The following is a 27,109-nucleotide window of genomic DNA, read 5'->3' on the forward strand; positions in this document are numbered from 1 at the left end:
TGAAAGACCTCTGTAAAGTCCTTCAGTGTTTTGAGGAATGCACACGGCTGGTAAGCGCAGACGACACCATCATAAGCATGAGCATCCCACTTATGCGTCTGCTCATGCAAACTTTGATGCACATTAAGGAGCAGGCATCTGCAGCTGAGGAGGAAGAGGAGGAGGGAAGCCTTGATGACAGTCAGCCATTGTCTGCTCAGGGAAGACTCGTGGAGGAAGAGGAGGAGGATAATGGGGATGATTATTTTGGGGAGGACGATGCTTCTCAGGGGGCAAGAAAAAATGTTGGCGTGGCAAGGTCAGGTACAGGGTTTGTGCATGACTGGAGGGATGTTGATTTGCCAGAAAATGATCCTCCACCCAGCACTCGCAGTGCATCATTGGCCTGGAACATTGGCCCACATGTCTGATTATGCCTTGCAGATCCTAAAAAGGGACCCCTGCATTGCCAAAAGGATGAACGATGACGACTACTGGTTGGCCAGCATCCTGGATCCACGCTATAAAGGCAAATTCCAAAACATCATGCCACAGGCGAACCAAGAGCTAATATGGGCTAACAAACAAGCAACTCTGGTAAACCGTTTGTTTGAGGCATTCCCAGCACACAGCGGCAGTGATGTTTTTCCAACGAGCCGTAGGGGGCAACATGGAAGAGGTGTTCGTGGTGCACACAGCCAAAATGGCGTTGGACACAGGGGTTTCATGACCATGTTGTGGACTGATTTTTCAAGTACGGCTCACACGACTGGTAATACTGCATCGATTGAAAGTGACCAGAGACAGCAGTTGTCAACTATGGTTACAAACTACGTCTCCTCCCATATCGATGTTCTCCCTCACAGGTCATTCCCCTTTGACTATTGGGCCTGTAAACTGAACACCTGGCCTGAATTGGCACAATATGCCTTACAGGAGCTCGCTTGCCCTGCTGCTAGTGTGCTATCCGAAAGAGTCTTCAGTGCTGCTGGATCAATCCTGACAGAAAAAAGGACCCGTCTGTCGACCCAAAATGTTGATGATCTAACCTTCATTAAAATGAACCATGCATGGGTTTCAAAGGATTTTGTCCCACCTTCCCCTGCTGACACGTAGGTTGGCAGAAAAATGGCTCGCTTTTGTCCTCCTGTTCCTCGGACTTTTCCAATTCCTCCATTTTCAGATGCTTAAGTAATAAGAATTGATGTTTTTGGCATTAAAATGGGCACAGTAGGTGTGTTTCCTGTCCTCCACTCACTGCCGACTTTTCTTCCCCATTGACTTGCATTGGGTTTCGTGTTTCAGTCGGCCTTCGACTTTTCACGATAATTGGCCGATTTCGCTCGACCCGACTTTTGCGAAAGTCGGGTTTCATGAAACTCGACTCGACACGAAAAAAGGCAAAGTCGCTCATCTCTATTCATTAGTACAGTGTTGGACATTTGAGCAAAAAGGCCCCTGGTTGAGAACAGTGTGTGACCCCTTGCCTTAAGTAACATGTCATGCAGCAAAAACAAGCTGTACACATATGAGAAAATCACAGTACACACATTAGACAAGCACAGCGCAGGTCACAGAAGCATAAAATAAGTCACACATGCTCACAGCACACATCACAGACTACACGTCACACAAGCACACATAATACAAGAACAAGGTTCACATCACACAGCACATATCTTACAGCTTCACATCACGCAAGTGCACATCACACAAATACAGAGTACATGTCACAAAAACACAGATCACATGCAACACATTTGAGCAGTACAAGACACTTGAATTATTCCTTCCAAAGACGGTACTAAGGACCAGAATGTCCTCGTTGCGAATGGAAGGAAAGAGTCCTCTACAGTTAGTCTGCAGGCAACAATGAAGCATGATGGGGTTCTTTGCAAGTTTAGGACTGCATTTCACCATCAGGGAGGCTTCTGATTGGTATCTTTAGTGTTAAAAAGAGCAATGAGTCTTGTAAGAGATAAGATAGGATCCCTTATCTTAACATCTATGAGTCTGTGTATGATTAGATGAAAAGACAAGGCTTTAGGCTCTACAAAATAATTGGAACAATCTGGCTGCCGAGAGGCAAATGGTATTAACCCCAAATAACGATTTGATTTAGATTTTACTATTGTTCACTCACTTTTCATTTTGTTAGTTGATACAAATAAACTATGTACACTTCTGTTTTTTAAGCCATTCTTATTTTGAATGATTTTTATACAACTGATAAACTTTTGACAGTACTCTACTTTGAAAACATGCATGAATTCTTAAGGCCCTGTCACACTTGGCGATGCACCAGCGCTCCCGACAAATGATATGACGTAGTCAGGGTCGCTAGTGAGCTGCCACACAGGCAGATCTCACCAGCGACATAGCAGCGGTCGGGGGTCGCTACATACCTGTCAGACGAGGTGATCCTGACGTCCTCCCGCCCGCGTCCACGCGTCGCTCGTCGGCGCCACAAGAAGCCCAGCAGGAAGCTGACGACGAGAAACGGCCCAGGCCATTCTCGTGCGATCAGCGATAACCAGCGGGGGAGCCGGTCGGAGGTATCAGACATAGCGATATCGTTAGCAATATCGCTGCTACGTCACAAAACCAGTGACGTTATAGTGATATTGCTAGCGATATCGCTTAGTGTGACAGGCCCTTTACAGTATCAAGTGATCTACCAAAATCCTCTCCCCCACTGGCATATTCTGTCCACTAACAATGTTAAGCTAATTCCACCAGTCGAATGGCCTGTAAACTTTCGAGGGCCATGTGCCATTGTGCTGGGCCCTCTCTTCTCATGAAAAGGATGATGCTTTTTGAACAACCATGGTTCTTATTGATAGGACATGAGTAAGAACCATATTTGTTCAAAATGTGTTATCCTTTTCCTAATTTTTTATGTTTAAGGCTATGTGACCACGTAGCGTTGTTGATGCAGAATATTCCTGAGCGGAAACGCACACCCTCTTCCCGGGAAAACGCATGCATTTTATGAAGTGCTTTTGTAAGCGTTTTTGACGCTTTTGTTAAGCGTTTTCGCATGCAATACAATTGAATGTATTGAAAATTGATGAACATGCTGCGTTTTTTTTCCTCTTAGCGTTTCTGCAGCGGAAAAAAACACACCATTAGCACAACATGTGCATTTTCCATTATAATTACATTGGATGCTTTTCTTAAGCGTTTCCGCAGCAGAAACGCTTGTCTAAAAGCGCTGCGGAAACGCTTAAAAAACGCAACCAGGGCACACAGCCTTACTGATGGGACATGAGTAAGAACCATGTTTGTTTGAAATGCGTCATCCTTTTCCTAATTTTTTTATGTAATTTATTCCTAGTTCCCTTCAATATGTTTTTTATTCTAGTTTCATTAAATGTGCAGTTTTAAAATATAATATTTTTTCCTTTGGGAATGCTGGATTTTTCTTATTGCTCTTGTGCCTCACCCATCCTCAAGCTGGGATTTTTTCCTTCCGTGCATCCCTACCTTGACTTATAGATCCCAGGGCTACAATATACTTCGGGAGAACTGATAAGGCTAAGTGCACACGTAGCAGAAAATTTCTGCTCAAAAACCTGACTCCCTTTCCCAGAAACCGCGCCTTTTTTGTCTTCGCGTTTTCCACGCGTTTTTTGCGCTGTTTTGTTGCGTTTTTTTCCGGCGCGTTTTCAAAACGCATTGAGCTAGCCATAAACATGGAAAAATCCGCAAAATTAATGAGCATGCTGTGTTTTTTACCGCGATGCGTTTTTTTCGCGGTAAAAAACGCATCAATATGCACAAAAAGTGCAAAATGCATAGAAATTAATGGGAAGCTTATTTTTATCGGTTTTATAGTCAAAACCGCTAAAAAAACGCTGTGTGTGAACACAGCCTAAGTGTTTTTCTTTTTTGCTGTAGAAGATCCCAATCTGCATCACGGCATCCTCCTACCAAGTTTGGACTCAACTTTTTTTTAGCAAGTCAAGCACTTTAGTAGAGCATTGGGACCCTTCTGCTCAATTTCCTTAGTACGGTAAGTGCTATTTACTAAAATCACAAGTCTGAGGCTGTAAATAAAAAGGTAGGCCTCAGATTAGTCATAGACGTTCTTTAATAATTTATGTATTCTTTAATATATTAAAAAGGGGTTGTGTCGTTCAAACAATTCCTTTTCAAATGCTATAATAGATGCATTATCATATTGGTTCCATTACTCAATGCATGAAGTACATTTTCTACTCAGATTAAAAAAGTCCTTAACATAGCTTGTAAAAAATACATTCAATCATACAATCCTACAGGCGTCCCAGCAATGTGTATTACAAATGACATGCTTACTACGGCAGTGACTTCTAACCTCTTATAATATAATGGATGCAACACTTTTAAGAGTTCAAGACATACAGGAAAAGCATTCTCTTAAAATGGCAGATGACATTTCATGAAATTGATAGGTGCAACTGCCCCAGGAAATATTTCACAAATAACATACTTGAACCACTTTTAAGCACTTCATAGATATGTCAATATCTTCTATATAACTGTCATTCTTGTACTAAAATGTTTGGAACTATAAAAGCAAATCAAGAAAGAATATTTAACAGTAGGGAACTGTATTTTATATCTAGCCTAGGGGCACACATAGAAATCATTGGGCACCATAGCAAATGTCCTAATTGCCCCCTCACCAAAATACATCTATATATATATTCATTAGTGGGGGGTCACAGTGTTTATGAGCAGTCACAGAAGGGTATACCTCCTAACATTTAAATAAAGGTACATGTATTGCTACATTTACACAATAATTTTGCTCCTATTGAAGCTCACTACAATAACTCTTTAATGGTCGCCATAGAGTATGATAGCAACAAAAATGCCCCCTACTCACCATATGATAACCTAACGCAGTATGATGGCCCTGGCATACAGTAAGAGGACCATCACAGCCGATGGCTCCATGTTCCACCATTGCATTCATCTGTATCTGCATCTTCTGGGTGGGGGACAGGTGGTCAGCCACTATTAGAGGAACATTACTATATCACAGGATGATATTGTTTGGCCCAGTTATTTCTCCCAACTTTCACACATGCAAAAGCGCTAATCTTAGTGTATGTATACTTTTGACTTTGCAGTAAGTAATAAAAATGCCTTATAACATTTTCTCTCTCATTATTCTGGCATCAGGCAAATATTAATAATTATGGTAATCCTAATTACCGTATATACTCGTGTATAAGCCGAGTTTTTCAGCACATTTTTTCTGTCCTGAAAACACCCCCCCTCGGCTTATACTCGAGGCAATTGTCCCAGAGTGCCGGCGGGGAAGGGGGAGCGGCAGAGCAGCAGGTCATAGGAGTCAGGAGCTGGCAGCTACGGCTGTAACTGTGCCCGCTGCTAAAGAGAAATGAATATTAATTTCTCTTATAGTGCACACAGTGACACCCAGAGCCGCTGGCTTCCAGAAGACATCCTACTCATCTTCCTGCGCACCCACGCTGCATTTCGTTGGTTCCAGCGATCACATGACCCCGCTCATTAAGGTAATGAATATGCACGCCTCTAAACTACCACAGGCGTGGAGGGAATATTCATTACCTTAATGAGCGGGCCACGTGATCGCTCGGCAGGAAGAGCTGTGTCATGATCCATGTGGGATCAGGACAGATAAAAGCACACAAGGGTAGGGGATAAGGAGCCATGCATACAAGGACAGTGATGGGGGAGCCATGCATACAAAGACAGGGAGCCATGCATACAAAGATAGGGGATAAGGAGCCATGCATACAAGGACAGCAATGGGGAGCCATGCATACCAGGACAGCAATGGGGGAGCCATGCATACCAGGACAGTGATGGGGGAGCCATGCATACAAGGATAGGGGATAAGGAGTCATGCATACAAGTACAGGAATGGAGGAGCCATGCATACCAGTACAGGGACTGGGGAGCCATGCATACAATGACAGTGATGTGGGAGCCATACATTCAATGACAAGGAAGGGGAAGCCATGCATACCAGGACAGGGATGAGGGGACAATGCACACCCGGCTTATACTCGACTCAATAAGCTTACCCAGTTTTTCGTGGCAAAATTAGGATCAGCTTATACTCAAGTATATACGGTAATTTAAAATGGAAAAGAGTTATTCTGATTTCATGTCACATATTGAGAAAAACAAGTATATGTGTCTTTTTATATAGTGTATGTAAATATATATAATATGTGTGTGCTTATGCTTAAATGACATCTCTGGAATTTTAATCTATTTTTCAGCATTTAATCTGATAAACACAATATGTAAATGACATCTGTGGGAATCTTGAGAGTGAAGCTGCGGTGTCCTGTCATGGGTCAGATTGGGCACAGCCAGCCTTATTCTTCCATTCAGGAGGTGAGGGGTGAGGTAACTGGCACAGACTGCGCTCTGAGCTTATCAAGGTTTATGTTGTATGAAAAAGAACAAAAGGGATGGCACATACCGTTCTGAAGAAGTGAATTTATTTTCAGATAAAAAGCATAGGCTCGGGAGAGATGTGTGAACTGTGGACAACGGCCATTTCACGCCAACTGCGCTTCAACGGGTCCCGTTGAAGCGCAGTTGGTGTGAAACGGCCTTTGTCCACAGTTCACACATCTCTCCCGAGCCTATGCTTTTTATCTGAAAATAAATTCACTTCTTCAGAACGGTGAGTGCCAACCCTTTTGTTCTTTTTCATACAACGTAGCCATGCATGTTTCTCTTTGGATTGAGCACCCTTTCTGTGGGTAGCTGGCGTGCAACCCAGGTGTGTGAGTTTGTACCGCACTATAGTGCACATTAAGGTGGCGGCAGTGGTGCCGAATTTTCTTCTTTATCAAGATTTATAGCTGACAAAGAAAACATTGGTCAGGGTTAGGAAATAACAACATCCTCACATCCTTGGTGAGCCCACTGGTGTGCTAATAGTATGGCTGATACTGTCAGTGAGCACAGCAGCTAATTTAATGATGATGCTTTTGTTGCACGCCTGGACTGGAGCCTGTCGGGACACCATCAAGACACTTCATTAGCACAGGCTCAGCTTGAAATTCACCTTCACTCTACATCAGACTCACCCCAGCGCTGCGCCATTAAAGCTGCTTAGTGATGACTGGTGTTAATACTGGAGGAGCGTGGGGTCACCGGGAATTGGATGATGGAGTCCCTCCCTCCTGTAGCTTGGCACTGACTGCACTTTCTCAGGTGCCTGTCACAATAAAGCTCATCCTTGTTGCTCCATCCACAGAACGCTCCTGTCTTACTGCTGTTTGCAGTCAAAACTTAGAAGGAAAACCCTGGTGGTGTCTGCCACTATGGGCAATATGCCCCTGATCTAGCCACAATACTGTATATATTTCTAGCATTTTCAATTATTAATAGACCTAGAAAAAAGTCAAGAAAATTTATGGATACAGGACATAATAATATTGAATAATACATAGAATTTAGAAAATATATAACAGAAAATGTATCATGAGAAAGAAAATCTCAAGCCAAAATTGATCCTTATTTGCAAAACAAAAGCTAAGAAGCTCTATATAGCGTTTTGCCCACTAACACCTTCGTGCCGCAGCCCATTTTCGTTTTTGCGCTTCTGTTTTTCGGTCCTCTTCTTCCCAGAGCCATAACTTTTTACTTTTCTGTCAATATGGCCATGTGAGGGCTTGTTTTTTGCGGGATGTGTTGTACTTTTGAATGACACCATTGGTTTTACTATATAGTGTACTCAAAAATGGGAAAAAAATTCCAAGTGTGGTGGAATTGCAAAAAAGTGCAATCCCACACTTGTTTTTTGTTTGGCTTTTTTACTAGGTTCACTAAATGCTAAATCTGATCTGCCATTTTGATTCTCCAGGCCATTACGAGTTCATAGACATCAAACATGTTAGGCTGAGTTCACACGTGGCGTTTTTTTCGCGTTTCCGCGGCGGTTTTAACCGCGCGATTTTGCAGCGAAAACGCGAAAAATAAGCATCCCATGCATTCCTATGGGATTCCGCAATGCTGTGCTAATGCTGCGGTTTTTACCGTGGCGGAATCGCTTCGCGGTAAAAAACGCAGCATGCTCATTAATTTGCGGAATCGCGGCAATCCCGCACCCATAGGAATGCATTGTTCCGCTTACTTCCCGCACGTGGCTGTGCACACCATGCGGAAAGTAAGCAGAACATTTGCGGATGGTACCCACGGTCCGGAGGAGAGGAGACTGTCCTCCGGGCTTTGGGTACCATATCCCTGTAAAAAATAGAATTTAAAATAAAAAATATTGTTATTCTTACCTTCCGGCGTCCCGCGCAGCATTCACGCCTCTCTCCACGCTCCCGGTCCCAGTAAGCCTTTGCGAAAATGCCCGCGATGGCGTCCATTCTCGCGGGATCGCGAAGTCTCGCGGTCATTCGCGCGACGTCATCACGAATAACCGCGAGACATCGCGATCCTGTGAGAACGGACGTCATCGCGGGCATTTTCGCAAAGGATTACTGGGAACGGATGCGTGGGACGCCGGAAGGTGAGAATAACACCATTTTTTATTTTTTTATACATTTTATCTTTTACTACTGATGCCGCATAGGCAGCCTCAGTAGTAAAAAGTTGGTCACACTCGTCAAACACTATGTTTGACGAGTGTGACCAACCTGCCAATAAGTTCTCCAAGCGATGCTACAGATCGCTTGGAAAGCGCTAGCATTTTGCAAGCTAAATACGCTTGCAAAATGCTAGTTTTTCCGCGGGAAAATCGCGGGAATTTAAAATGCGATTTTCCCGCGGAATGGAATTCCGGAATTCTCACGGTAATTTCCGCGAGAGTTCCGGTACGTGTGCACTTAGCCTTAAGGTTCTTTCTTATCTAAGCGGTGAAAAAAAATTCTAAAATTTGTTTAAATAAAAAAAATTGCACCATTTTCCGAGACCCATAGCGTCTCCATTTTTTGTGATCTCGAGTTGGGTGAGGGCTTATTTTTTCCATACTGAGCTGATCTTTTTAATGATACCATTTTGGTGCAGATATGATCTTTTGATCGCCCGTTATTTCATTTTGCATTTGCACAGCGACCAAAAAAAAAACGTAATTCTGGCACTTTGACTTTTTTTCTCGCTACGCCATTTGGCGATCAGGTTAATCCTTTTTTTATTGATAGATTGGGTGTTCTGAATGTGGAGATACCAAATATGTGTATGTTTGATTTTTCTATTGTTTTATTTTGAATGGGGCAAAAGGAGGGTGATTTAAACTTTAATTTTTTTATTTTTTAAATATTTTTTAAAACTTTTTTTTTACTTTTGACATGCTCCAATAGTCTCTATGGGAGACAAGAAGCTGCCATAACCCAATCACATCACCTATATGTAGCTGAATTACTCACTTGTTATGAACGCCGACCATTGGGCGGTGCTCACAGCAAGCCGGCAGTGACAACCATAGAGGTCTCCAGGAGGCCTCCGGTTGTTATGCCAACTCACCGGTGACGCGCGATCACGTGACAGGGGTCACTGGTGGGCAGATTTCCTGCCCGATGGCCGGAAGCATGCATTAAATGCCACTGTCAGAGTTTGACAGCGGCGTTTAGCGGGTTAATAGCCGCAGGTGGATCATGATTCCTCCCACGGCTATTGCGGGTACATGTCAGCTGTTCAAATCAGCTGACATGTCCCGGTACAGATGTGGGCTCACTGCCAGAGCCCACATCAAAGGGAGAGAAGTGGTATGCGCAGTACTAGTATGGCGCATGTCGCAAAGGGGTTAAAGGAAATCTGTCAGCAGGTATTTGCTACCACAACTGTGAGCAGCTTGATGTAGGGGCAGTGACCCTTATTCGGGTGTGAACTATATAAATTATAGTTTTGATTAAAAACTATTTTAGCTAGCTGCTGCAGATCTCTCTGAATACTGAGTTCTGCATAACCCCGCCCACACCACTGATTGGAAGATTTCTGTGTATACTGTGCACAGGCAGAATGTTTCCAATCAGTGGTGGAAGCTTAGTTGACTGCAGGTTTACTAGTTCTCTACTGATAGTTTCCTGCTGATAAAATAGGAATTTTAGCAAAACTACAGACAGTAACCCAGTAAATTATACATTGCTGGAATCAGGATTTTTTTCCATACATTGTGTGGCTCTTAAATTAAGTAGCAAAATCCTGGTGACAGATTCGGTTTAACAGAAATTAGGAGATTCTTTTTCCTAAAAATTATTAGTCAAGAAACACATTTATCACATTTCCGCTTTTCTTAGTTCACTGTCTCAAATAGATACTGTAATGAGAATTGTGATTCACAATTGCATACTTTTATGATATATCTGGTATAATTTCCAGCTTTTGTCTATATGTCCTACCAGGGCCTAAGGAAGGCCCAGAATGGATCCTTTTGCTAGAGCTGAGAATCACTAACAAATAGTGTTGCTCCCTCCTGTGGACCTAACTTATACACCTATTACATGGTAGGTATTTCATAAAAGTAGCTGGCATGTTATTCTCTACATTGCATAGAATATGTATAGTGACCCACAGCTTTAGGATAACAGGTAATCATTGAGAGAATTCTGATCAGCTTTAATCATAACAGAGGGAGTCTGGGTGAGACAATCTCATTATACAAATCTATATATATAAAACTGAGTGTATGCGTGTGTGTGTATCAAGTCACACCCACTCCACAGAGCCCCGCCTATGCCACATAGCAACAGGGAACGAGCCCCTGGTCCAAGGACTCCCGACAACAGTTGTGACACACAGCTTGGCCTCACATACACTGCACACACAGCTCTGCTGCAGGGACCCTCTGATCCCATGTATACGGGGTTACTATACTTTCCCCAGTGATGTGATGTAAGACCCTGCTCGCTGGCACCAGCTGACACTTCTACTCCAGCACAATATACTGTATTAACATGCTAGTTCCATATTAGCTCAAATCTAAAAGTATAATTAATACTTATATTAAAAAAGTACTGTATTTAGCGTTGAGAGTGTGATGTTTTATGATCATGCAATAGATGTGTGTAGAAAAAACTATATTTGACCTTTCCATTTCTTATCTGTGAACACAAATATTATATAGGAAAACAGGTACAAGTTTCTCATACAAGTTGAACATATAACAAGGTTATTAATGGAGGAATCCAGATATCATACTGATGAACATTATGCTGCAGAGTTTGACATTAGAATTACATTTTTACATATTTTGTTGTGCTACATTGTAGGGGAAGTGGACTGACCTATGGACCTGTCTGCAGCAGGAGGGTAATGTACAGTGTGCTTGACGTGGACTGCTGGATATGAAGGTGGGAGACAGCTAGAAATAGGAGAAGGATGGTGAAGTACTGGGTTTTGACACTAGGGGGAGACTAAAGACAGCAGAAACAGAAGGAGGTGTAATACTGTAGTTTGGCCATAAGATGGCTGCAGAGAGCAGTGAGAAAAGGGCTCTACATCAGCTTAAGGCTACGAAACTGCAGAGTCATGGGGGGCGGGGTTACAGGAGCTCTAGAGGGGAATTCCCAGAGAGAGGGAATATAAGAAAGGGTAGAGATTTCCAGAAGGTGTCAGTCCAGGGAGAGGAGCTCAGGAGAGGAGAAGACTGAAGGGAGAGACGGACAGAGAAGAAGCTCCAGAAGGGACTGAGGAGGAAGACAGTCAGGGGGTGGCCCTGACAGGAGAGCCGCAGGACAGAGAAGGCCGGGGGTACCAGACGGACGGACTCGGACAGGTGAAACCCTGTGGTGGTAGGCCTAGGGCAACCACAGTGAAAGAGCCGCGAGGGACGTCAATTAGGAAAAGGAAGGAAGTGAAGGTACCCGGGCCTGTGTGCGGAGTCGAGCAGCTGCTGTGTGGTGCTGCGGAGTCGAGTAGCTGCTGTGTGGTGGTGCAGGTCGTTGAGAGTACAGCCAATAAAGAGGACCTGTTGAACGCACATTGGTGTCTGTCTTGAGTCTGTTCGCGATTGAAGAAGGACCACCCCCCCGTCGGCTCACCTACATACAGCATACCAAAGTGTATTGTTTCGTTGTCAACATACGAAGAATAAGGTTAATGATGGAGAATTAAGTGTTGCTGATAGGCCTGCCATGTATTTGTGATCATTAGGACCTAACATGCTACTTGTTAGGGCCAGTAATAACATATTACAGTACAAAAGTACTGCAATTAGAGATGATAGGATTAGTTTGTGGAAGATCGAGGTTTCGTCGCCTTTCCTGAATTTCATAGTTTCAAACAAATTTTAATATTTTGAGATTCAGTTAGTGGATTATCATACCTTGTAAAGTGGTGGTCAGTACCTGGACCATCACAGATCAGTGGAGCACAGTTTGTACAGTAGAATCATTATACATTTTAAGAGTCACTGGGTAATTCTCTCTCTTCTGTAGAGTGTAAGCTTTTATGGTCAACAGGGTCCTCTATCTCTCCTCTAGAGTGTAAGCTTTTATGGTCAGCAGGGTCCTCTATCTCTCCTGTAGAGTGCAATCTCTTGTGGTCAGCAGGGTCCTCTATCTCTCCTGTAGTGTGTAATCTCTTGTAGTCAGCAGGGTCCCATATCTCTCCTGTAGAGTGCAAGCTCTTATGATCAGCATGGTTCACCATCTCTCCTGTAGAGTGTAAGCTCTTATTATCAGTGTGGTGCTCTCTCATTCTCCTGTAGAGTGTAAGCTCTTATGGTCAGCATGGTTCGCTCTCCTTCTCCTGTAGAGTGTAATCTCTTTTGATCAACATGGCTCTCTATCTCTCCTGTAAAATGTAATATCTTATGATCAGCAGGGTTCTCTCTCTCTTGCCTATAAAGTGCAAACCCTACTTTCCCTCACGTTGTATATTTTATGAGCAATTAAATGTTTTCCTGTATTCTCTGCAAATCACATTTTTTAGGAAAAGTCAGCAAAGTGAGTGTATTTGAATTTCAAAAGATTTGGTTATCTTTAATTGCAATGTTTTATGGACACGATTACTTTGTTCAGGTTTTATACTAGGATTAAAAAAATCCCAGGAATTTATACCGTACATTATGTGTCCTCCAAAATGGGCCCACAAAAACAAAGTCTCCTGTGAAAACAATATATAAGGTAGAAGTGTGGCTTTAGAAATGTAGAAATGATAAAACAATTATAAAAATCGGTGCTTCATTTAAATACCAAACCAGAAAATCCTTTTAGGGAATCTGACAAGTAACCTGAACCAAGGAAACCATGAATCAGAGACTGTTTCTGTAATTGCAGCTGTGTATGTATTACGGTACTTTGATGTTGCTTTTCTTTAGAGAATCCATACTTTTAAAAGCTGTCTGGGGACGATGTCACCAGGATAACTAAACTAAGGTCCCTTTTGGTTCTTCTACCACTCTTATGACATGTCAGTCAAGAGGAGCAGGGTTAGGAGAAGCTTCTGAGGATCTACCTCATTGAAGAGTCCTCCTAGTGGCTTCACACTTGGCCAGCTTTTAAAAGTATGTTTTTATCTGAAACACTGCAGTATGTTATAGGAAAACATACACGTCTGCAATAACGCAGCTGGTCTGATTAATGCTTTTTTTTTTAAAGCATATATCTAAACTTTTTGAATGTAGCTGTTTACCCTTTTAATCATTTTTCCCTTTATTAGTGTAATTCCATATAGCGAAAAATATGTCTAAAACTCATGGGCTAATTAGTTTAGAAAAATAAATAAAAATAAGGAAAGGAAGATATCATCAGATTTTTTTTTCATTTTTTTGCTTCTTCAGCTATAGATACTGCCCTGGAAAAGGGCAGCAAATGATATATCAGTACCTCTTATCGGAAGAGTTATCTAATCCTTATGTTCTTATCTCCCTACTGGAGGTAGATGAATTGGCCACTTCTGGGAAAGCTCCATGTCCAGATTAATGTTATTAGTTTTTTAAGATCTTACATGTGAAGCCAGCTTTATTTCTGTCTATCCCATGTAATCATCTTACGCTAAAAGAGTAACAACAAAATTCAGGAAATAACACAAAAGTTAAAGTGTTGTTGAAGGGGTCCTGGACTTGGCTTCTTTCTGAACTGATAATATAAAGCATTGTTGCCAAACTTCCTTAAATTTCAGGAGACTCAAAGGAAACAGAGAAACTCTTTTCCAGCATTTGCAAAAAAAAAAAAAAAAAATGGACATTCATGTGTTTCATGTGTCTGCCATTTTTTTGAAGGTGGAGAGCTTGCATTCATTGTTGTGATGATAATTTGCAGGTTATAATAAAATGCTTCTAATTTCTTTATATTGTTGTTCTGTGCTACAAACTTCTATAAATTATATCATCCAAAAAAACAAAAAGAAGCCATGTCTAAAATATAATAATCTTTATTGAGATATAATTAAAAAGAATTATACAGTCATGGCCAAAAGTTTTGAGAATGACACAAATATTAATTTTTACAAAGTCTACTGCTTCATTTTTTTCTAATGGCAATTTGCATATACTCCAGAATGTTATAAAGAGTGATCAGCTTAACCACAATTACTTGCAAAGTTAATATTTGCCTAGAAAATGAACTTTATCCCCCAAAACACATTTCAACATCATTGCAGCCCTGCCTTAAAAGGACCAGCTAACATTGTTTCAGTGATTGCTCCATTAACACAGGTGTGGGTGTTGATGAGGACAGGGCTGGAGATCAATCTGTCATGATTAAGTAAGAATGACACCACTGGACACTTTAAAAGGAGGCTGGTGCTTGGCATCATTGTTTCTCTTCTGTTAACCATGGTTATCTCTAAAGAAACACGTGCAGTCATCATTGCACTGCACAAAAATGGCCTAACAGGGAAGAGTATCGCAGCTAGAAAGATTGCACCTCAGTCAACAATCTTTCGCATCATCAAGAACTTCAAGGAGAGAGGTTCCCTTGTTGCCAAAAAGGCTCCAGGGCACCCAAGAAAGACCAGCAAGCGCCAGGACCGTCTCTTAAAAGTGCTTCAGCTGCGGGATCGGGCTACCAGCAGTGCAGAGCTTGCTCAGGAATGGCAGCAGGCAGGTGTGAGTGCATCTGCACGCACTGTGAGGCGGAGACTCTTGGAGCAAGGCCTGGTCTCAAGGAGGGCAGCAAAGAAGCCACTTCTCTCCAGGAAAAACATCATGGACAGACTGATATTCTGCAAGAGGTACAGGGAGTGGACTGCTGAGGACTGGGGTAAAGTCATTTTCTCTGATGAATCCCCTTTTCGATTGTTTGGGACATCTGGAAAACGGCTTATTCGGAGAAGACCAGGTGAGCGCTACCACCAGTTTGGCGATCAACAATGCCTTTTTCAACATGATGGAGCACCTTGCCATAAATCAAAGGTGATAACTAAATGGCTCAGGGAACAAAACATAGAGATTTTGGGACCATGGCCTGGAAACTCCCCAGATCTTAATCCCATTGAGAACTTGTGGTCAATCATCAAGAGACGGGTGGACAAACAAAACCTTCAAATTCAGACAAAATAAAAGCATTGATTTTGCAAGAATGAACTGCTATCAGTCAGGATTTGATCCAGAAGTTGATTGAGAGCATGCCAGGGAGAATTGCTGAGGTCCTGAAGAAGAAGGGTCAACACTGCAAATATTGACTTGCTGCATTAACTCATTCTAACTGTCAATATAACCTTTTGCTACTCATAATATGATTGCAATTATATTTCTGTGTGTGATAAAAACATCTGACAAACATACATAAAAACCAGAGGCCAGCAGATCATGTGAAAATATAATATTTGTGTTATTCTCAAAACTTTTGGCCATGACTGTATATAAAAATATCAAAGTGGTTATTAGAAGTGAGGGCACTTCAAAAAAATCACCACATCAAGAGGTAACACGCACAAAAATATCCAAGATATATGCATGCAGAAAATGCTTGAATAAATGCTAATAAACAAATATAAGTGCATAGGACTTGTTACTTATTTAAATAAATGCCAGTGCATTTCTCAGAAAAATAAGTTAGAAAAAAAGTACAAATGTGCATAAATATATATAGAAAAAATTAGGGCATCATACGGTCAGCATGAACAGATACAAAGCAAACCAATGGCAAACCTCAATAGGCATTTTCCAAGAATATAGCAATGTAAACAAGCCAATTAGCATAAACAGGGGTGGATAAGTAGGGTGTCATATAGCCAGTGTATGCCTGTGCAAAGTATGGCGGCAATAGACCCTAAAAGACATAACCAAGCAGAAGATAGGTATAAGATAAGAAGGTATGGTCAGTGCATATTACCTCAGGGTGCGGGCAGGAGGACCCCGACGCACGTTTCGCGGCAGCTTTATCAAGGGGCGCTCTCTTTGCCTACATCAGGCTACTCTCAGATGAATTGGCAAAACCTGTTGACAAAATCCCTTTAAGGGCTTCAGAAGCCACACCAGTATCTAAGAAACAAAATATATAAAATATATTCAATGGACTTGCTGATTTAGTGTACACCTTTTCCAATAGGGAGTTAAATTGATTAATAGTGATTGGCCCTTACCCTGTGATTAGTTGATAACAAGTAAAACACAAGAATAAGTATTGAATAATTCTGTTTTTATATATTACAGAGGTGACAGCAGAAGATCTTAACACATAATAATATTTCTTTGCCTGAAAATAGGATACAACTCGGAATTGTGTCCCACATTTGAAAACATGTGCAGGTTATTGAACTATTGGTGTCCATGTTGGGGCTACAGCTGCTCAGGGTTTTTGTCTTTTTGAACTGCAAGGGTCTCTGGCAAGTTTTTTCTCTGTTCCACAAGGAATGAGAAAATCATTCTCTCTCTCTTAACACATTTTATTGCTAAAACTCTACATTTTCTTTAAATAATTGTTGCAGCAAATTACATATCTAAATATTAGAAAATAATTTATTAGTACATTGTCAACAGTTATTATTATTTATTTTTAGCGTACCATTAAACCCATGGTACTGTACATGAGAAGGGGTTTCATACATAAAAAAAAATATAGATTACAGTGAACAAGCTACAATGACAGACTTGTACAGAGGGAAGAAGGCCCTGCCCTGCAGGATTACATTTTAGCGAACAGTTAAATGGGGTATTCCCATCTCCAAGGTCCTATCCCAACATAGAGTAGATGCAATAATAATATTAGCAAATGCCTCAGATTAGAAAAGTAGTATAGTTTTTCTAATTCGCTATGTCTCTTACCCAATGTGCAGGTCAATGCAGAAGCTTAGGTATCCATGGTTACAACCACTAACAGCTAACTAACTGTCACTATATGAGTGGTCGTAACCAGGGATACCTAAGCTACTTCAATGGTCTAAATGGGGTAAGCGAGTTAGCAAATCAGAAGTAAATTACATTTTTAATTGGAGGTATTTGCTAATACTGTGAGGCCCGCCATGTCTGGTATGCTGCATGACTCCTGGAGCAGTGTGCACATGCACTGAACTATCATGCCCGTTATGTCTTATGCTGCATGATCCCTGGATCAGTGTGCTCACGCATCTCGTGACTGTTGTGCTGCAAGATGCCTGGAGCAGTGTGAACGCGCGTCTCATCTCATGGCTGCCTGCCCTTGCCAGTGCGCATGTGTGTTTTACCTCATGGCTACACGCCGTTGCTGTGTGACCAGCCGTCTCTGCTCTGCCTGCAGCAGTCCTCTCTGTATTCCTAGAGCCCCTGATCATGTGACCTTTCCCAGGTTCCAGCAATGTCTGATGCAGCAATCCTCTCTGTATTCCTGGAGCCCCTGATCATGTGACCGTTCCTATGTTCCAGCACAGTCTGATCCAGCAATCCTCTCAATGGTCTTGGAGGCCCTGATCATGTGACCTTCTCTATGGTCCAGCCCAGTCTGATCTAGCAATGCTCTCTATGATCCTGGAGGACTGAACTGGAAGTCCTCCCCTGGTCCTGACCCGGAAGTGCAGGTGCTAATGCCCTATATCAGACCGCCCCTTCCTATGGTCGGGGCCTGAGTATCGTGTTGCTTCCCTGCATGGCTGCTTGGTCAGCTCGGTCGCTCTCTGTATTCTGTGCCCCTGCACTCTGCCCTGTAGTGCTTCTCTGCACACGCTCTGTGCTTGTATTCTGCCTCTTGTCTCGTGCCATGTCTTGTGTTGTCTTTTGTGCCATGTTTTGTCTCTGCTATCCTTGGACTTGTAGTACTTCCTATGTTCTCTGCCTTTGCCTGTTTTCACCATGTCTTGTCCTTGCTATGCTTTGCCTTGTAGTACTTCCTAGGTTCTCTGCCTTGCCTGTTTCGCCATGTCTGGCCTTTGCTATTCTGAGCCTTGTAGTACTTTGACGTTCTCTGTCCCGCCTGGTTTTCTGTTCTCTGTCTTATGGTGCTCTCTCTGGCACATTCCATGTCTAGTCTCAAGGTTCTGCCTTGACCCGGCTCTGGGCTTCGGCCTATGCTCCACTGCTAAACTCTGTCCTATCGTGCTCTCTAGCACATTTCATGGCTATTCTCAAGGTTCTCCCTTGATCCGGCTCTGGGCTTCGGCCTACGCTCCGCTGCTAGCCCTATACTCTTTCTGACCCCGCTCTTTGCTTCTGCCTATGTTCTGCTCCTTGTTCTGTACCTTGCCTAGCTTTGCCTTGTTTCTTGCCTTGCCTTGTTTCTTCGTGTGTCCTTTGCATGCACCTGGCCTTCCTAGCCTCCTGTCTGTGCCTCAGCCATGCCCGCCCTAGCCGTGCCCCCCTGCTTGTGCCTCAGCCGTGCTCGTCGGCCAGTGACAGCTGTGTCGTCTGTTATGCCCCAGCGGGGTTCGCCAGAGTCCTGCCAGTCTGTCTGTGCCTCAGCCCGACCAGCTAGCCAGTGACCCAGCCGTACTCTCTGTGCTTCCTTGCACCCACGCTGTCTCTGCACTGTGCTTTGCGTGTTTCTCTAATAGCACGTGCAGGCCCTAGCCTGCTCCCTGGCATACCTCCCGGTGCTTCTTTAAAAGTACGCGCAGGTCTTGCCATGTACCCTGTCATGCCCTCTTTCATGCACAGGCCCTAGCCTATACCCTGTCATGCCCTCTTGCACACCCAGGCCCTAGCCTGTACCCTGTTGTGCCCGCTTGCATGCATAGGCCCTTGCCTGAACCCTGGCGTGTCTCTTAGCATGCACCCTGACTTGAACCTGATCCTGGCGTGTCCTTCGGCACGCGCAGGACCTTGCCTTGAACCCTGACCCTGGCGTGTCCCTCGGCATGCACAGGACCTTGGCTTGAACCCTGGCGTGTCCCTCGGCACGTGCAGGACCTTGCCTTGAACCCTGACCCTGGCGTGTCCCTCAGCACGCGCAGGACCTTGCCTTGAACTCTGACCCTGGCGTGTCCCTCGGCACATGCAGGACCTTGTCTTAGACCTTGAACCCTGGCGTGTCCCTACACACGCACCATGTCTTGTACTTTGAACTGTGAACCCTGGCGTGTCCCCTACACATACACTGTGTTTTGTACTTTGAACCTGGCATGTCCCCTACACATGCATCTTGCCTTGCACCTTGCCCTGGACCCTGGGGTGCCCCTAGCATGCACCCCGCCTGGAACCTTGCCTTGGACCTTGGCGTGTTTCCTAACACGCACCATGTCTGGAGGTCTTTCGTGCCTCCTTGCCTGAATCCTGGTTTGCCTGCTGGATGCCCGGAACCTGCCAATCGCTGCCTGGGATCCTGAGCTCGACGACTGCGGAGCTGATGTTCGCAGCCTGAAGCCCTGATCCTGTTGATCGTCGCCAGCTGTCTGGAGTCCGATGCCATCGACTCCTTGCCGGTGTCCGTGATGTCAGGAGAAGAAGCGTATAATTGGGTGTCATCAGCATAGAGATGGTACTGGAAACCAAATCTACTGATTGTTTGACCAATAGGGGCAGTGTACAAGGAGAAGAGGAAAGGGCCTAGGACAGATCCTTGAGGAACCCCAACAGTAAGGGGAAGGTGAGAGGAGGAGGAACCGGCAAAAGATACAGTAAAGGAGCGGTCAGAGAGATAGGAGGAGAACCAGGAGAGAACGGTGTCCTTGAGGCCAATGGAACGACGCATAGTGAGGAGGAGCTGATGATCCACAGTGTCGAATGCTGCAGAGAGATCCAAGAGAATTAGCATGGAGTAATGACCATTAGATTTAAGGCCCTTTTACATTTAGCGATGCACCAGCGATCCGACCAGCGATACGACCCGGTCAGGATCGCTGGTGCATCGCTAAATGATCGCTAGTGAGCTTCCACACAGGAAGACCTCACAGCAATGCAGCAGCGACGCAGCGCACGATACTCACCTTTCACACACAGCGATCCTGACGTCCTCCCGCCCGCCTCCATGCGTTGCTCGTCTCACACAGCAGGAAGCGCCCGACGAGAAATGGAGCCGCCCGATCTCGCGCGATCAGCGATGGACAGCGGGGGAGCCGGTCGGAGGTAAGTATCACACATAGCGATATCGCTAGCGATATCACTATAACTTCACAAAACCAGTGACGTTTTAGCGATATTGCTAGCGATATCGCTTAGTGTAAAACACCCTTTAGCTGTTAGTAGATCATTAGAGACTTTAGTGAGGGCAGATTCAGTAGAGTGTAAGGAGCGGAAGCTGGATTGGAGATGGTCGAGATGAGAGTTATCAGCGAGATAGCGGGTAAGATGGGAGTGGACCAAGCGTTCCAGGAGTTTAGAGATGAATGGAAGATTAGAGACAGGTATATAGTTAGCGGCACAGTTTTGGTCGAAGGATGGTTTTTTTAAGTAGTGGATGTATGATGGCATGCTTAAATGAGGAGGGAAAGATACCAGAAGAGAGAGAGGTTAAATATTTTAGTTAGGTGAGTGGTGACAGCAGGGGAAAGTGACTGGAGGAGATGTGACGGGAATGGGTCACTGATGCAAGTGGTTGGGCGAGAAGATGCAAGGAGTCTGCTTACTTCTTCTTCTGTGACTGGTTCAAAATCAGAGAGTGGGCTAGATGCAGTGGGGGAGGGAGGAGAGTGCATGGTATGAGGTGATTGGGAGATAATTTAATGTCGGATCTGGTCAATTTTTTCTTTGAAGTAATTGGCCAGATCATCAGTTCGGAGCTCCGTGGTTGGGGCCTGTACTCTTGGGTTGAGTAGAGAATGAAAAGTGTCAAAGAGACGTTTTGGGTTATTGGACAGTGAGGTCAGGAGGGTGTTGAAATAGGTTTGTTTGGAGAGGTGAAGGGCAGTTTTGTATGTTCGAAGCATAAACTTATAATGGATGAAATCTTCGTGTAGATTGGATTTTCTCCACAGACGTTCGGCGCACCTGGAGCACCGCTGCAGGAAACGTGTTTGCAGGGTGTGCCAGGGTTGTTGCCATCTGTGTTGTGGTGTTCTATTTATAGCGGGTGCAAATTCATCCAGGACACTCTGAAGAGTTTCATTGTAATGCTTCAGTGCAGAATCAGGACATGAGAGAGAGGAGATAGGGGCCAATGAAGACTGCAAGTTCTTCTTAAGTTTCTTGGTGTTAATGGCCTGTTTGTTTCTATAAGTATGGACAGTGGGGGTGACCTGAGCAGCCTGGCAGTTCTTGATAGAGAATGAAAGAAGATTGTGGTCAGAGAGCGGGAGAGGGGAGTTTGCGAAATCATCCACTGCACAAAGCCGAGAGAAGACCAAGTCGAGGGAGTTTCCGTCTTCATGTGTTGGAGAATTAGTAAGCTGCAAAAGGCCAAACGAGGAGGTTAGAGATAAAAGGTGAGTAGCAGATGGGGAGAGGGGAAGAGCAATGGGGATGTTGAAATCTCCCATGATGAGGGTAGGGATGTCCCAGGAGAGAAAATGTGGAAGCCAAGTGGCAAAATGATCCAGGAACTGATGGGAGGGGCCGGGAGGACGATACACCACCGCCACTCACATGGAGAAGGCGGTGTAGAGTCTGATGGCATGGACCTCATAAGAAGGGAAGACTAGTGAGGGTAGGTCAGGGATAACCTGAAAGGTACATTTTGGTGATAGAAGCAGACCAACGCCTCTACCTGCTCTATTATCTGATCTTGGGGTATGAGAGAAGTGTAGTCCACCATATGAAAGAGCAGCAGCAGTGGTAGTGTCTGACTGCTGGATCCAGGTTTCAGTAAAAGCCAGGAGGTTAAGAGAATTAGAAAGGAAAAAGTCATGAATGAAGGAGAGTTTGATACACACTGAGCGAGAATTCCAAAGTGCAAAATTAAGAGAAACAGAAGGCATGCAGGGAATATTAATAAGATTAGAGGGGTTTCTGAGTGTAGGAGTTGGGGGGTTTGACTTTCTATAACATGGGGGACCAGGGTTGGGAGCAATGTCTCCTGCGACTAGGAGAAGGAGGCAGGAAGTGATTTGTGAGAGTGTCTCTTATGTTGAATGGGGGTACTGCCTGGATCTGTGCAATTTAACAATGTGAAAAGAGCGTGAGTGCTCTACATAAGAGAGGAAAGAAGCGAGGGGCTGATATGGATGGAGTGTAGAGAGTTAATGCCAGGGTGGTGAAAGTGTGTGAATGCAGCGGCAAGGATATAAATTACACAATTGCATATGGTATATATTTGTTGTACTCCAAATGTACAGGGAGTAGATGTATATAAATGTCTTACCTGTCTCCTGCCCTGTCTAACTGCCATGTTATAACTGCCAGTACTTTGATAAACTGTACTTCGATAAAGTGTGCATAAATGCTTTCCCCAAACTATGTCTGAATATATAGGAGGCTAAGGATTGTTTTTTTTTTTTCTCTCTCTTCTCGTTAATCAAACTAAATTGAGACAGCAGGGCCCAATAAAATGTTGTGGTCAGATGTCCAGCACTACATGGATCATAAAGCACTTTGAAAAGTTTCTTGACCTCACAACTAGAGTTGAGCGAAACGGGTCGAAAAAATTCAAAAGTCGCCGACTTTTGGCAAAGTCGGGTTTCATGAAACGAAACCCGACCCTAGGATGAGGTCGGCCACGAGGTCGGCGACTTACGCGCCAAAGTCGCGTTTCAAAAGTTTGTTTTGCGCTCTTTTTCAGCCAATCAGGATCCACGGACACTGTGGGCAACGTGATGACATAGGCACGGGTCACCACCATCTTTCAGAAGGGCATGCAAGTGATTGGCTTGCTTTGGTGGGCGTCACAGGGGGTATAAAAGGGCGTGCACGCCGACCGCCATCTTACTTCTGCCGATCTTAGTATAGGGAGAGGTTGCTGCTGATTCTGTAGGGAGAGCGTTAGGCAGGGAAGAAGACAAAAAAACTGCTTCTGCTGCTAGCGATTTGGCCTGCACAACACACAAGTCACTGTGTGTGCAGTGCAAGGGGAGGCTATATTGTGGTGTATCAGTGGTGTTGGTTGTTGGGCTGCCTTCTAAGGCTTCCTGACACGCTGGCATTGCTGTTTACCCACTGCTCCGCAAACTGCTTTTTTAAAAGCAATCCAATCTCCCTTATCCTCTCGTCACTTTGGTCACAGGCAGCTGTGCCATCGAGCGTGTCACATAGCGCTCAGATATCAGTGGGCCGCACACAATCCACAAGTGTCCAGTGTCCAAAAGTGTACGCAGAGATTCAAAATCTCCATTATCCTCTCGTCACTTTGGTCACAGGCAGCTGTGCCATCGAGCGTGTCACATAGCGCTCAGATATCAGTGGGCCGCACACAATCCACAAGTGTCCACTGTCCACAAGTGTGTGCAGAAATTCTAAAACTCCCCTGTCCTATAGACACCTTGTACCTTGTTTTACATTACTATATAGTTTGTTGGATTTTGTCTACATTTCTACCAAAAATGAGGAAGGCTGGTGGAAGAGGCCGTGGAATTGGGCGGGGGTTGGCAGCTGGTAATGATGGTGTTGGTGGTGGATCTGATGGTAGTGGCAAGAGCAAAATAGGACCAAATGCAGGAGGTCCTGACCCTGCGTCATCGTCTGTCTACATAAGGCCTCGAACGCTTAGTTTTCTAGGAGTTGGCAAACCGCTTTTAAAGGCAGAGCATCAGGAAAAAGTTTTGTCTTACATTGCTGACTCAGCCTCCAGCTCTATCGCCTCCTCTTCTTCAGTTGTAAAAAGTAAAAGCACTGAGTCGTCATTGGAGGCTCATGTTCATGAACCACACCTTTCCTTGTGTCCTTCACCCCAACCAAGATTGAAGGATGACGCAGGCCATACTACTGATTACTCCATGGAGCTGTTTTCACATACCATGCCTGGATTATCAAGTCAAAAGGTGAATTACCCAGGCCAAGATGAATCTGACATGGAGTGCACTGATGCACAGCCGCTGATGGATGATTCTGCTGGTACATTCACTCAGAGCACTACATTGTCCTCGCAGTGTACAGAGCCAGATTTTGACCCTGATGAGACTCAGGTGCCCCTTCCCGCACACTATACCACCATACACGGTGACACAGAGAAAGGTGCACATGACATAGAAGAGGAGGTGATGGATGACCCAGTTGTTGACCCAGATTGGCATCCATTGGGGGAAGAGGGTGCTGCTTCCAATAGCTCAGATGAGGAGCATCCACAGCAGACATCGACATCGCAACAGCTGTTATCTGGCAGGCCCGGAGCACTCCAAAGACAGGTTCCAAACATCAAAAGAGTTGCTGGACAGCTTGTCAAGAGGGTCAAAAGATCACAGCGTGCTAGGCCGCAAAATGTCTGCCAAAGTAGGAAGAGTGCAGTGTGGCACTTTTTTGAACAAAATCCTCATGATCAGGCCAAGGTTATCTGTAAGAAGTGCGCAAAGACCTTTAGCCGAGGGAAAAATCTGAAAAATTTGAATACCAGTTGCATGCTTAGACATTTAACCAGCATGCACTTGCAAGCGTGGACACAACACCAAACCTCAAGTGCCACATGAGCAACTGATCACAACGAAGGTAGTCAGCAACGCTACATTGTTTCCCCCACTGTAAGCCCACCGGTTAGCACAGCAGCAAATGTTGAGGTGTCGTTGCAAGGCCACAGCAGTCAGGGAATCCCACTGTTATATCAACGAAAGACTGATTCTAGGCCATCAGAAAGAACACCAACTCCATCACCATCATCAACCCTCTCTCAGTCCGCCCTGTCCACCGCTACTTCCACCATATGCAGCTCTCAAGTCCAGCTCACCCTCCCAGACACTATGAGTAGGTCAAGAAAGTACTCAGTCTCTCATCCGCGTACACTGGGTTTGAACGCCCACATTGCCAAACTAATCTCGTTTGAGATGATGCCCTTTCGGTTGGTGGAAAGCACAGCTTTCCGCGAACTCATGGCCTATGCAGTACCACGCTATGACCTACCCAGTCGCCACTTCTTCTCTCGCAAAGCCATCCCAGCCCTCCACCATCATGTGAAAGACCGCATTGTCCATGCACTCAAGCAGTCAGTGAGCGGAAAGGTGCACCTCACAACTGATGTATGGTCCAGTCGGCATGGCCAGGGCCGTTACGTGTCCATCACTGCGCACTGGGTTAATGTGGTGGATGCAGGGTCCACAGGGGACAGCGGTGGTGGGACAGTGCTGCCTAGCCCATGGTCTAGGAAACAGTTGGCTGTAGGCGTTCGACCCTACTCCTCCTCCTCCAGAAGCGACAGCTCGTCCACAGAGCGCAGTCGTACGAGCACTCCATCTGCAGCTGCCACTGTTGCACACGATGTGTCCCCCTATCGAGCAGCTAGTGGAAAGCGTCAGCAGGCTGTGTTGCAGATGATGTGTTTGGGCGACAGACACACCGCCGAGGTGCTGGCCGAGTACTTGAAGCGACAAACTGAGTCATGGCTGGGCAGTGTACATCTTGAGGCAGGCAAGGTAGTTAGTGATAACGGCCGTAATTTTGTGGCAGCCATAGCCCTTTCAAAACTCAGCCACATACCTTGCTTGGCTCACACCTTGAACCTGGTGGTGCAGTGCTTCCTCAAAAATTATCCGGAGTTAACAGCCCTGCTCCAGAAGGTGCGAAGACTGTGCGCGCACATCCGCCGGTCGCCTGTACACTCCGTTCGTATGCAGAAGCTGCAGCGATTGCTCCACCTTCCCAACCACCGCCTCATTATCGACATTGCAACAAGGTGGAACTCCACCCTGCACATGGTGAAGCGGCTGTGCGAGCAGAGGCAGGCCATAATGCATTTGTGGGAGGATACACGGCCAGGCACTTTGAGAGCAGACATGGAGTTGACAGGCGTGCAGTGGTCGAAGCTGAAAGACCTTTGTAAAGTCCTTCAGTGTTTTGAGGAATGCACACGGCTGGTAAGCGCAGACGACGCCATCCTAAGCATGAGCATCCCACTTATGCGTCTGCTCATGCAAACTTTGACGCACCTTAAGGAGCAGGCGTCTGCAGCCAATGTTGATGAGGAGGAAGAGGAGAAGGGAATCCTTGATGTCATTCAGCCATTGTCATCGGACAAGGATGGGGAGGATGATGCATCGGACAAGGGGAGGAGGATGCATCTCGTGGGGCAAGTGAAAATGTTGGCATGGCAAGGTCTGGTACAGGGTTTGTGCGTGACTGGAGGGATGTGGATTTGCCAGAAAGTGCTCCTCCACCCAGCACTCGCAGTGCATCATTGACACCGGGAACATTGGCCCACATGTCAGATTATGCCTTGCGGATCCTAAAAAGGGACCCCCGCATTGCCAAAATGATGAACGATGACGACTACTGGTTGGCCAGCATCCTGGATCCACGCTATAAAGGCAAATTACAAAACATCATGCCACAGGAGAACCTTGACCTAATATTGGCTAATAAACAAGCAACTCTGGTAAATCGGTTGCTTGAGGCATTCCCAGCACACAGCAGCGGTGATGGTTCTCACACGAGCCGTACGGGCCAGGGGCAGCTTGGCAGAGGTGTTCGTGGTGCACACAGCAGAAGTGGCGTTGGAGACAGGGGTTTCATGACAATGTTGTGGACTGATTTTTCAAATACCGCTCACACAACTGGTAATACTGCATCGATGGAAAGTGACAGGAGACAGCAGTTGTCAATTATGGTTACAAACTACTTTTCCTCCCATATCGATGTTCTCCCACACAGGTCATTCCCCTTTGACTATTGGGCCGCTAAACTGGACACCTGGCCTGAATTGGCCCAATATGCCTTACAGGAGCTCGCTTGCCCAGCTGCAAGTGTGCTATCGGAAAGAGTCTTCAGTGCAGCTGGATCAATCCTGACAGAAAAAAGGACCCGTCTGTCAACCCAAAATGT

The 27,109-nt window shown here is 45.0% G+C and overlaps 1 protein-coding gene and 1 long non-coding RNA gene across 2 annotated transcripts in view; both read right to left on the reverse strand.

The window, feature by feature from the left end:
- The window catches only part of LOC141088427 (uncharacterized), a 91,767-nt gene extending 68,741 nt beyond the window's left edge, over positions 1 to 23,026 (reverse strand). Inside the window, exons 1-2 of the long non-coding RNA XR_012231953.1 lie at positions 17,536 to 23,026; positions 16,206 to 16,354 (exon numbers count right to left, since the gene is read on the reverse strand). This is a non-coding gene — a long non-coding RNA (uncharacterized lncRNA). The remainder of the gene's footprint in view (positions 1 to 16,205; positions 16,355 to 17,535) is intronic.
- The window catches only part of DOC2B (double C2 domain beta), a 1,203,985-nt gene that overhangs the window by 1,106,951 nt on the left and 69,925 nt on the right, over positions 1 to 27,109 (reverse strand). The gene's annotated exons all lie outside the window — the stretch shown is intronic.

The sequence above is a fragment of the Dendrobates tinctorius genome, unplaced genomic scaffold (genome assembly GCF_039654945.1).
Source record: "Dendrobates tinctorius isolate UK_male_01 unplaced genomic scaffold, ASM3965494v1 ptg000007l, whole genome shotgun sequence".
NCBI classification, from domain to species: domain Eukaryota; kingdom Metazoa; phylum Chordata; class Amphibia; order Anura; family Dendrobatidae; genus Dendrobates; species Dendrobates tinctorius.